Raw genomic sequence first — 11,159 nt, 5'->3', positions numbered from 1 at the left:
GTTAACCAGTGGACATAAGTCATGAATCCTGCCTTTGTGAATAATTTAAAATTAACAAGCTAGGCATTGGGCCATGACTCACGCCTTTAATTCTAGCACGCAGGAGGCAAAAGCAGGTAGATCTCTATGAATTTGAGGCCAGCCTGATCTACATAATGAGTTCGGGGCCAGCCAGGGCTACATAGTGAGATCTTGTCTCAAACAAATAATTTAAAAAATAAATACATATCAAGCCTAGAAAATGCAGCTGACTGAAAAGAACAGAACCAGCTCCAAGAGACTTAAACACCAGCCAAAGAGCTTACAAAGACTGGACCTAGCCCCCATCTCCAGCCCAACCTACACAATGTGGAGCAGCTTGGTCTTCATGCAGGTCCCCCAACTACTGGAGCTGGGGTTGTCCCTGACAACTCTGTTGCATGCCTGTAGATCCTGTGCTCCTAACTGGGCTACGTTGTCTGGTGTCAGTGGGAGAGATGAACCTAGTCCTGCAGTGACTTGAGGTGCCAGAGTGGATTGGGACCCAGGTGGGGACTGTCCCCTTCTCAGAGGTGATGGAGGAGGGGCGGTGGAAGGGGGAGAATGGTAGGCGGGGCTGCAATCAGGATGTAATGTGAATAAATTATCCCCACCCCTGGGGGAGGGATAATCATTTGTTATCTGATTCTTTTTCTACCTTTTCTTCAAGACAGGGTTTCTCTGTGTAGCCCTGGCTATTCTGGAACTCACTCTGCAGACCAAGCTGGCCTTGAACTCAGAGATTATCTGAACTCTTCTAGGCTCTCTTCTAAGTAAATCCAGTTAAATACCCACCAAGAAGCATTGTTTCCCAGCTGGCTTTCTCTTCCTTTTCACTTAACATTATGTGGGGCTGGAGAGAGGGTGTGGCGGTTAAGGGCACTTGCTCTTCCTGCAGACCTTGGGTTCACTTCTCAGCACCCACATGTTGGCTCATGACATCTATGTTTTCAGTTCCAGGGCATCCAACCCCCTCTTCTGTCCTTCAAGAACAAAAGGCACACTTGTGGACATATGTACACACAGGCAAATGCTCATACACATAACACACAAGTAACTAGATCTTCAAAAATGTAATACTATTTTAGGTGTCTCTTTATGTCATTGAAGCTTCCTAAATACTTTTAGATTTTTAGTATTCACATGGTATTCTATGGACATTCTCTAAACAGAGCCTTCCTCTTGGGCATACAAGTGGTTTTTATATTTTTAAGTATGTATCTCTAGCTACACATACACATGGTGCTTGCGCTGCTTTTGTTAGCGGGTTGGATCTCCAAGGAACCTTAGATTCTTATGCTGTCACTGTTCCCATTTTATAGATTGGGACATTTAAGCACAGAGATAGCGGAGGAGGCCATTTGTCCAACATTACCTAGAGCAGAGTAACAGGGCCACAGAGCATGTGCAGTAGGCAGGTCTCTGCTCTCTCCCTCTCCATCTCCACCTCCCTCCTTCCTCTCTTCTTCATCCTCCTCCTTCTTCTTCCTTTTTTTTTTTTTTTTTTTTTTTTTTTTTTTAGTTTTTAGTTTTTCAAGTCAGAGTTTCTCTGCCCTGGCTGTCCTGGAGACCAGGCTGGCCTCAAATTCAGAACTCCACCTGCCTCTGCCTCTGCCTCTGCCTCTGCCTCTGCCTCTGCCTCTGCCTCTGCCTCTGCCTCTGCCTCTGCCTCTGCCTCTGCCTCTGCCTCTGCCTCTGCCTCTGCCTCTGCCTCTGCCTCTGCCTCTGCCTCTGCCTCTGCCTCTGCCTCTGCCTCTGCCTCTGCCTCTGCCTCTGCCTCTGCGCTGGGATTCTACCAACACCCGTCAAGTTTGACAGGTTTCATGCATCTGTTCAGAGTTGTTTCAGTGTTGTTTTGTTTTGTGTTTGGTTCTGTCACCTGGTCTTACTCTACATCACTGACTGGTTTGTAAAGCACTATATAGTCCAGACTGGTCTCAGATCCACACAGGTCCTCTTGCCTCTGCCTCCAGAGCTCTGGGATTGGGGTGTGCTCCACCCTGCTGTGCTGTTTCTGGTTCTTAAATTCTCCAGCTCTTTCATCTTTTACAGTCTACATCCTGCTGGCAGTCTGAGAGAGTACTGAGTGTTAAGAAACTGTATCTATGTGTTCTTACAGAATGTTCCCTACCCTGGGCCTTTTGGTCCTCCTCCTCCAGGAAGCCTTCCCAGTCTCCAAGGCAATGGCTCCCTCATATGTATTTATACCTCCTGAGGCAGTCTCAGCCTCTTGCGCTGTGGTCCATTGTGTCCAGTCCTGTGAGCTACTGCAGATAAAGTTAGCAGCTGAATCATCTGCGCATGAAGTCATGCATGCAAGGATTGTAGGCGTGATGTATGGCTCCTACTTCTCCCTCGGTCCCTCCAGAATTTCAGGAGAACTTTTCTGACCAAGAAATTCATTTCTGATGGGCAGTGGTGGCACACAACTGTAATCCCAGCACTTGGGGAGCAGAGGCAGGTGGATAGCTGTGAGTTCAAGGCCAGCCTGATTTACAGAGCCAGTTCCAGACCAGTCTCTCTGCTACTTTCTTAGCAAGACCCACAGAGCACCCACATTCACTGAGGTACATGGTTGTTTTCTCCACTGTTTTGATATGCCCACCTTGTAGGAGCCCCACTGAAGTGCGGCATGTGTGTGCATGTATGTGGTATGTGTGTACTTGTGTATGGTGTGTGCACATTTGTGTGTGTACTTGTGTGTATAGTGTGTGTATATGGATATGGCATGTGTGTGTATTTGTGTGTATATATGTGTGTGTGTGCTGTGTATATATGTATGTGATGTGTATGTATGCATAGTATATGTATATGTGTATGTGGTGTGTATGTATGTGTGCTGTGTGCAGGCTATGTGTGTATATGTGTGTATGTATACATATGTGATATGTGTGTATGTAGTGTATATGTTTGTGTATGCTGTGTATGTATGTGGATTATATGTGTGCATGTATAAAGTATATGTAGTATGTATGTATGTGTATGTACATGTGTGTGGTATGTTTGTGGAGTGTGTATATGTGAGTAGTACATGTATATGTGTATACACTTGTGTGTGTGTGTATGTGTTTGTGTATGTGTACATATGCTATGTGTATATGTGTGTGAGTGTGTATGTATGTGTTGTATGTATTGTGTGGGTTGTGTGTGAGGTATGTGTATTTGTGTATATGTGTATGTATGTACATGTGTGGTACATGTATGTGGAGTATATGTATATGTACTTGTGTGTATGTGTGTGTGGCATGTGTGAGTGTTGTATGTGCATGCATGTGCATATGTGTAGTATATGTATGTGCATGTGTGTATATGTGTGTATGTATGTGTGTTATGTGTGTATGTGTGTGCATGTGTGTATGTGCATGCATCTCTGTATATGTGTGCATGTATGTTTGTGTGTGTGTGTGTGGTGTGAGGTGAGGTGAGAAGCAGGGGTTTGATGCTGGCTATCTGTGGCTGAAGGTTCAGCTCTGTCAAGTTATTCTGACTTTGTGCACTTCTCTACCTGAGTTTCTCCATCAGCAAGTAGTAGCAGTCAGGTAGAGAAAGATCAGATGTTAGCTTTATGATGATACAAAGCTCTTTTAAGCCCCAAATGGATAGACTAAGAATCACACCACAAAGAGTTACAGTGACTCCCTCCTGACAAACTCCAGCCGGTTCCTACCTCTGGTTCCAATGGTTTCATTAAGTGAAGATACTGCTTACGGATATTAAGTATACTGCTTAGGGGATGCTGCGCTTTTTTTTTTCTTCTTTCTTTTTGTTTCTCTATTTGTATGAGTGCATACAGGTGATTTCCTGCGTGCATGCCCATGCACTGTGTGCATCCAGTGCCCAGAAGAGGGTGTTAGATCCCCTGGGACTAGAGTTGCAGACAGTTATGAACTGCCACGGGGAGTTGAGAATCAAAACCTGTGTACTCTGGAAGAGCAGCCAGTGCTCCTAATCGTGGAGCCACCTCCCCAGCCCCAGTTTTTTTTTTCCCTTTTCTAAGAATTTTTAAATTATTTATATGTGTGTGTGTGTGTCTGTACTTGTGTGTGCCAGTGTCTGAGGAGGCCAGAAGGTATTGGATCCCTTGGAACTGAAGTTACAGGCAGTTGTCAGCTGCCGTGGGGGTGCTGAGACCTGGACTCCAGTCCCTGGAAGATCAGCAAGCACTTTTGATGCACAGCCATCCTGTCTGGACCCACATTCTGTGTGTTTTGAAGAATACCATCTTTGGTCTCATTTAGGAACTGCTGTACAGCTTATATGATAGCCTAAATAATAACACTCTATGGAAATTGTCCTTGTTGAGTGGAAGAAAAAGTGAGATGCGTGGGGGTGAGACACATGCTCCCATGTGGCAGTTGGGAACTTCGGTGGTAGGGTTGGCCTCTGACTATCTCTCATGTAAGACAGAGAAGTTCAGTGGCTTGCTTAAGGTGGCCCAAGTTTCTTCTCTGTCATATTACTTCCTTATGCAGGCCGATGGAATTTTCCAGGATCCTGGGGCTCGATGTGACTTCTGTGGTCCTTAGATGTTTGGCGGAGATTACGAGGGCAGCAACATCCTGACTGTCAGAAGATCACACTTGGTGCCTCAGCAGGCCCAGTAGGTAAGAAGGTAGGAAGAGACTCTCAGGAATCTAAGGCCGGAGATCAGAACACTCCACCCCTAAGTGCCCAGTTCTTCCCTTCCTGCCCCTTCTTCCTCCAGTAAGCCCTGCAGGAAGGAGGCCTTGTTATCTGCTTCCGGAAGCAGCCCCCACTGAGATAGTTCCTCACCTTAGCCTGGCCCCGCCTCTCCTCTCCCTGGACAGTGAAAGTGGAGCCGTCACACTGTCCACGATCACGCATGTGGTTTATTCTCAGGACGTGTCCTGCTTTGTCCCCCCAAGTTCATCTTCTCGAGAGCCCCAGATGGGCCCTGACTATCCCTATTTGACAGAAGAGGAAACTGAGGCTCAGAATGGGCGAGTACTTTGGTGGTGGGGACCTTGCTCTTAATCACAGCCTTCAGAATACAGGTCCACACTGGGTACATCTGGGCAAAGGTCTGCCGTGCCACTTGATCAGAAGTGTGATCTGAGGGGAGGACCGGACAGAATGAGCTCCTGAGATGAGGCTCTCCGCTCCAATCTAACCTCAGTTTCTGGGTGACTTTGAACACATTGCTTGCCCTCTCTCTGTGCCTTGAGAGACTTCTGCAGTGCCACAGGAGTGAGACTAACACCCCCCCCACACACACACCACCCCAGAAGCTCATGATGCTGTGACTGGCAGAGGGGAAGGACAAATAAAGGTGGCTTTTGAGTGTTATTTGGGCTCCTCACGACCCGCCTGGGCACCACAGCCAGTTCTGTGGCCTTAGTTTGTGTCTGGGCAGACTTTTATTTAAATGCCTTTACTAATGTTAGCTTGCAGTGGAATCCACAATGGACAAGAAAGTAATTGGGAAATATTTCTTCAACAAATAAAAGAGCCAACGGGGCCTGTCAGTTCACAGCTTGAACCGGGCTCTGGGCCCAGTTTCCTCTCTAGCCTCTGTGAGCTGTAAAATGAGAACATGCATACATATGCACACGCACGTGTACACGCGCATGCGCGCACGCACGCACACACACACACACAAACACACACTCCCCTGTGATCTATGATTTAGAGACAGGGTCTTGCCTTGAAGATCCGGTTAACTTCAAACTCATGATTCTCCTGCCTCAGCATCCCAAGTACTAGAATCACAGTTACATGCCACTGAGGCCTAATACGTTTGCAGTCTCTGACGTACCTGTTATGGTCACTAAAATCCTGCCCGCTATCTCATCTCTTGTCCTGGTGCCTCCTGAGGCCTGCCTTGTCCAGATCACCAGGTAGAAGAGCCTGGGTCTCAATGAACTCGGTGATGGGAACTCGGGTGGGCAGAGAATGAGGAAGGACCACAGTGCCCCAAGGACAGGTTGCTCCCTCTTTGGCCCCTAAGTCCACCCTCCCCCCAAGTGGCTGGGGGCCTGGCCTGAGATCAGAGGTCCACCAGCGTCAAGCCGACCCTGCCCAGCGCGTCAAGAGGCGCCTTCTCAGCGCAGAACAATGCCGGTTCTTTGAAGGACCGGGCAGCAGGGGATGGGTGTTCTCCAAACACTGGGCCTCCTTTGCAAAACAGGCTTTGATTCCCAGGCCCAGAGGCCCCAGGTGCCTGTTGGGCGGCAGTCGGGTGGCTGGGGGCTTTGTTTGGCAGGAAAGGGGGCCTTGGAGACTCAGGAACAAAGGCGGGGACAGAGCTGGATGGAGTTGTGGTGGCCTGGGTAGGCAATCAGGCTTACAAAGGTGGGGGTGGGGTCTGTACCTCTCTGGCAGTCCCTCTTCGGCCTGTCCCACTCAGGGCAGTCCCTGTTCTCTGTAACTCTGTCACGGATACAGCATGTGCAGTCGGACTTCCAGGTTGGCCTGGTAGCCCCTGGGTTCCAAAAAACCTCTAATTTGGAAATGAAGTCGATAAGACCGGAGATCAGAATCCAAGAAGCAGGAGCCAGAGAGCCTAGAACGGAAAGTCCCTGGCCTGTGCCCCAAGTCTTAGGGTACAGTGTTAAAAGTGAGGGGTCTGATTTGTGTCAGATATCATGCTGAGTGCTGGAGACACCTGGCTCTCTCACTTGACCCCCATGTTCCCGACCGATGCGGCCTCTGCCTCTCTGCTCACTGTTGCTCTTTCAGCTCTGTAAGTTTGGCCTCGCAGATCCAGAACTAAGGACTCCATGCCCTCAAGCTGGGGCAGGGCTGGCTCTCAGCCTCTTTCAAGCCATGGCTTAGAATCTTACATTCTTCAAGGCAGCTCATTGGCCTCCCTGAACCCTGACTCTGGATATAACACAGGAGCCCCTGGCCTGGGTACCTCAGCCAGTTTTATTTACACTTGTAGCTCCATCTAGACTCTGCTAGACAGTAGAATAGCATTTTCAGTTAATTGTCTGTGTAAACAGATTACCCTCCACAATGTGGAGATGGGTCTCTCACACTGGGGAGAAGGAGGGGAGAGGAGAGAGAGAGAGAGAGAGAGAGAGGTTTTATAGAGTTGAATGATATAAAATCACTGTTCCTGTGTCATAGGTGACTGGGTATGGGTATTTCCATATGGTTCAACCTAATACTTGTGGAAGGAATAAGTGAAGAGTCCTCAAAACTATCATGAAGCGGATTGAAAAGAATAGTGTGGGGGGCAGGGCGGGGCTGGGCTGGAGCGATGGATGGCTCAGCGGTTAAGAGTACTTGCTGTCCTTGCTGAGGTTCGATTCCCAGCTCACGGCCATCTGTAACTCCAGTCCCAGAGGACACAGTGCCTTCTTTTGGTCTCTGTAGACATGTGATACACAGACATACATGTAGACAAAACACTCAGAAACAAAATAAAAACAAATACAATCTTCAAAAAAGAAAGGAAGGAAGAAGGCTTGGACTCGGGGTTAGCCAGGCTAGGTGGCATATGCCTGCGGTTCTGGCACAGGCCCGGGGAGTGGAGGCAGTAGGGTCAGGAATTGGAGAACATTCTATGCTATGTAGGAAGTTTGAGGCCAACCTGGGCTACATGAGACACGGTCTTTAGGCAAAACAAAGATTCAGAGAATTAAAATGGTAGAGCTGAGAGTCAATCTGTAGATCACTCCAGTGCTAACCAATGCCTAACAGATATTCCTTTCCTTTCCTTTCCTTTCTTTTTTTCTTTTTTTTAAAGATGTATTTATTTTCATGAGTACACTGCAGATACACATCAGAAGAGAGCATCAGATCCCATTATAGATGGTTGTGAGACACCATGTGGTTGCTGGGAATTGAACTTAGGACCTCTGGAAGAGCAGTCACTGATCTTAACCACTGAGCCATCTCTCTAGCCTCTAACAAATATTTCTAATATGGCAGTTTCTCTAGTTAACCCACTATGAGCATACCTAAGCCGAGCCTGCTACCTCTTTTGAGGCCTTAGTCTGCCAGGTCAGTGAAATAGTAACAAGAAATTCAGAGGGACTGAAATGCCTTTCACCCACAAGCTCTACAACTGCCAGGCATATAGCAATTTCCCAGTGCCCTTCATCGGAGTGTGCATCAGGCTGCTGCTAGACTTCATTGAGCCCAGAGATTCTGTCCAAGGGGCTAGTGACACATCCATCTCAGCCCTAGGGGAGTCCTGAAGGGAGCTGGACAGATAGGACCCTGCTCCAAGGCTCACCCAAGACTGCAGGTGCCTGGTAGGCAGCAGGTCACAGGAGTCTGATGAGGAGGTGAAGTGGGAACAGCCCACCCGAGTGCTGAGCAGGGTTTGGCCACCTAGCAAGCCAGTGGCTTTGGTGTCCAGATGCCAGACCTCTAATAGGGGGAAAAATGAGAGCATAGTATGCTTTGTTTCATTTTTCTTTTTTTCCTTTTTAATGATGTCTTTATTTTAGTCCCATGTGTAGAGTGTCTCACCTGCCTGCATGTATGTGCACCAGGTATGTATCTGTTGGATCCCCTGGAACTGGCGTGACAGATGGTTGTGAGCTGACATGGAGGTGCTGGGAATTGAACCTGGGTGCTCTTCAACAAGTACTCTTCATGGCCGAGTCATCTCTCCAACCCTGAATAACACGACTGCTAAAGCCAAACGAGATAATCTGCACTGGGGCTTTGAGTTCTGAGTGCTGAAGAGACGGCAGTGGTCAGTACTAAGCCGTTCAGTGGTTCACATTGCCACAGGTCTGGAGATTTGCCAGAGGTGGCAAAAGCTGCCCATATTTATTTCAGGGACCTGACTACTCTCATCCCTCCCGGAGTCTCACTGCCCTCCTTGGAGAAAATCCAACTGTGGCAATTCCTGTGGCTTTGCTTCAGTGAATCCAAACCTTCAGGTGTGGCCCTGCAGGGGAGAGGTGTTCCCTGCTAAGAGCTGAGCTCTCATTCTGGTCATTAGAATCACAAAACAAAAGAGACCAGAATTTCAGACTCCTGGAAATGACTGACCCTCCTGGAAGATAATTATGATATTTGGAATTTTTTTGTTGTTGCATAAACTCGTGTTTATCCTAAAACTGTAGGTGACAGGTACTCTAATCCAACTATAAACAGGAGAAGAACACCAGGTCCAGAGAGGAGAGACAGCCACCAATAGTCAGCAGCAGCCCCTGTGAGCATTGCTGTCTCCCTAGCTGTGACGATGACTCCCTAGGGTTGGCTTTTCAGGGTAGAGAGTCAAGCCTATTTTCTGGATTGGTTTTTTTCCCTCTTTATATGCTTATTGATTGATTGATTGATTGCCTGAATTCTCATGGAGCAAGCTATGTAGCTCAGGCTGGCTTTGAACTCATGATCCTCCTGCCTCCGCCTCCTTCAGCAAATCCTACCATCGTACATCATTGCAACCAGTGGGATGCTTTGATTATAAGACAGGAGCTGCTATACCTAGTTCTCTATATGTGATGGTTTGTATATCCTTGGACCAGGGGTGGCACCATCTGAAGGTGTGGCCTTGTTGGAATAGGTGTGACCTGGTTGGAATGGGTGTGTCATTGTGGGTGTGGGTGTAAGATCCTCACCCTAGTTGCCTAGAAGTCAGTCTTCCACTAGCAGCCTTTGGATGAAGAAATAGAACTCTCAGCTCCTCCTGCGCCATGCCTGCCTGGATACTACCTTGATGATAATGGACTGAACCTCTGAACCTGTAAGCCAGTCCCAATTAAATGTTGTTTTTTTATAAGACTTGCCTTGGTCATGGTGTCTGTTCACAGCATTAAAACCCTAACTAAGACACTATATATATTTAGATTTTTAAAAAATTACATTCTACTTATTTACTGAACTTGGCAGCTTCTGTGCCTTTAGCTGCTGGATCCCACTTTTACGGATCCTATATTGCATTAAAAAATGGAGAAAATAATTATGCTTTATTAATACTTAAGAGATACATAAGTAGAAATTTTGGAAAACGCTTCTATGCTGAAACTGCTTGCTCAGGTTATTTTTAACCAATAATGGTACAAGATCAAAAAGACCACGGCCCCAGGAACCCTGAGCATTCAGGATGGCTTCCTTCCTGTGGTGGGGCTCAGCTTTGCCTTGGGACCAACAGGGACCTTCAGTATCATCTTTCAGACACTGGTGCTCCTGCTGAAAGCCTCTTTGGGGCCATCCATTCTCCCCAATCCCAGAGCTGTCTGGCTCACACCGGCTCACACCAGTTCACACCGGTTCACACTGGCTCACACCGGCTCACACCGGCTCACACTGGCTCACATTGGCTCACACTGGCTCACACCAGTCCAGGGAGTTATGAGTACCGCCACCTTCAGCTGCCTTTTTTGTTATCTGTGCCTGAGTGTCCACCTAGGAACTTCAGCCTCCTGTTCCTTCCCAGCCTGCTGGGTTACAGTGTGTCCTTAGAGGGAGAGTAAACAGAGGAGGTGACAGTGTCAATAAATGTCACCGTGTGGCCTTGGCTAGCACACATGCCTTTCTACTAAGGGACAGGTAAATCTGTACTTGTGGCCTTCCCTACAATACACATAAAAATAAATATTAAGAAGACAGGAAGCAGTAATAAAAATAAGGAAAAGAACAAAAAGAAAAGGAATGTCCCTTACGCTCTCTGAAAGAGATCTTAGAGAGCCAACTCTATACAATACAATGACCTAGACCCTTGTTATGGGAAGGACCTCTGAGGCAGAGCCAAGACAAGCTGGTAACATGGATTTCCCATTCACAGACAAAAATATTCTGGGGGTGTGTCATTTAATACATTAGTTAATGAAAAAATCTGTAAGGTGTTACAGAGAGTTCAGTGTAGAATGAAGAGACCCACAGTACTTTGGGGCTGGATGGGTAGGTAGCTCAGCGGTTAAGCACACAAATACTGCTCTTCTGGAGTTCGTCCACATTAGATGGCTCACCAGAGCCTATCACTGGGCTTCAGAAGGCTCTGACTCCTTCTGGCCTCCCTGGGCACTTACACTCATGTGTAACACACACACACATACACACACACCTCTATTCCAATGGGACCAAATCACTGGCTTTATTGTTGTTGTTGTTGTTTTGTTGTTGTTTGAGACAGGGTTTCTCTGTGTAGCCCTGGTTGACCTGAAACCAGTTCTGTGGACCAAGCTGGCCTTGAACTCACAGAAATCTGCCTG

The sequence above is a fragment of the Mus musculus genome, chromosome 4, assembly GCF_000001635.26.
Source record: "Mus musculus strain C57BL/6J chromosome 4, GRCm38.p6 C57BL/6J".
In the NCBI taxonomy this organism is placed as follows: Eukaryota; Metazoa; Chordata; class Mammalia; order Rodentia; family Muridae; genus Mus; species Mus musculus.
The sequence above is the reverse complement of the archived record's forward strand: the minus strand, read 5'-3'. Positions refer to the sequence as shown.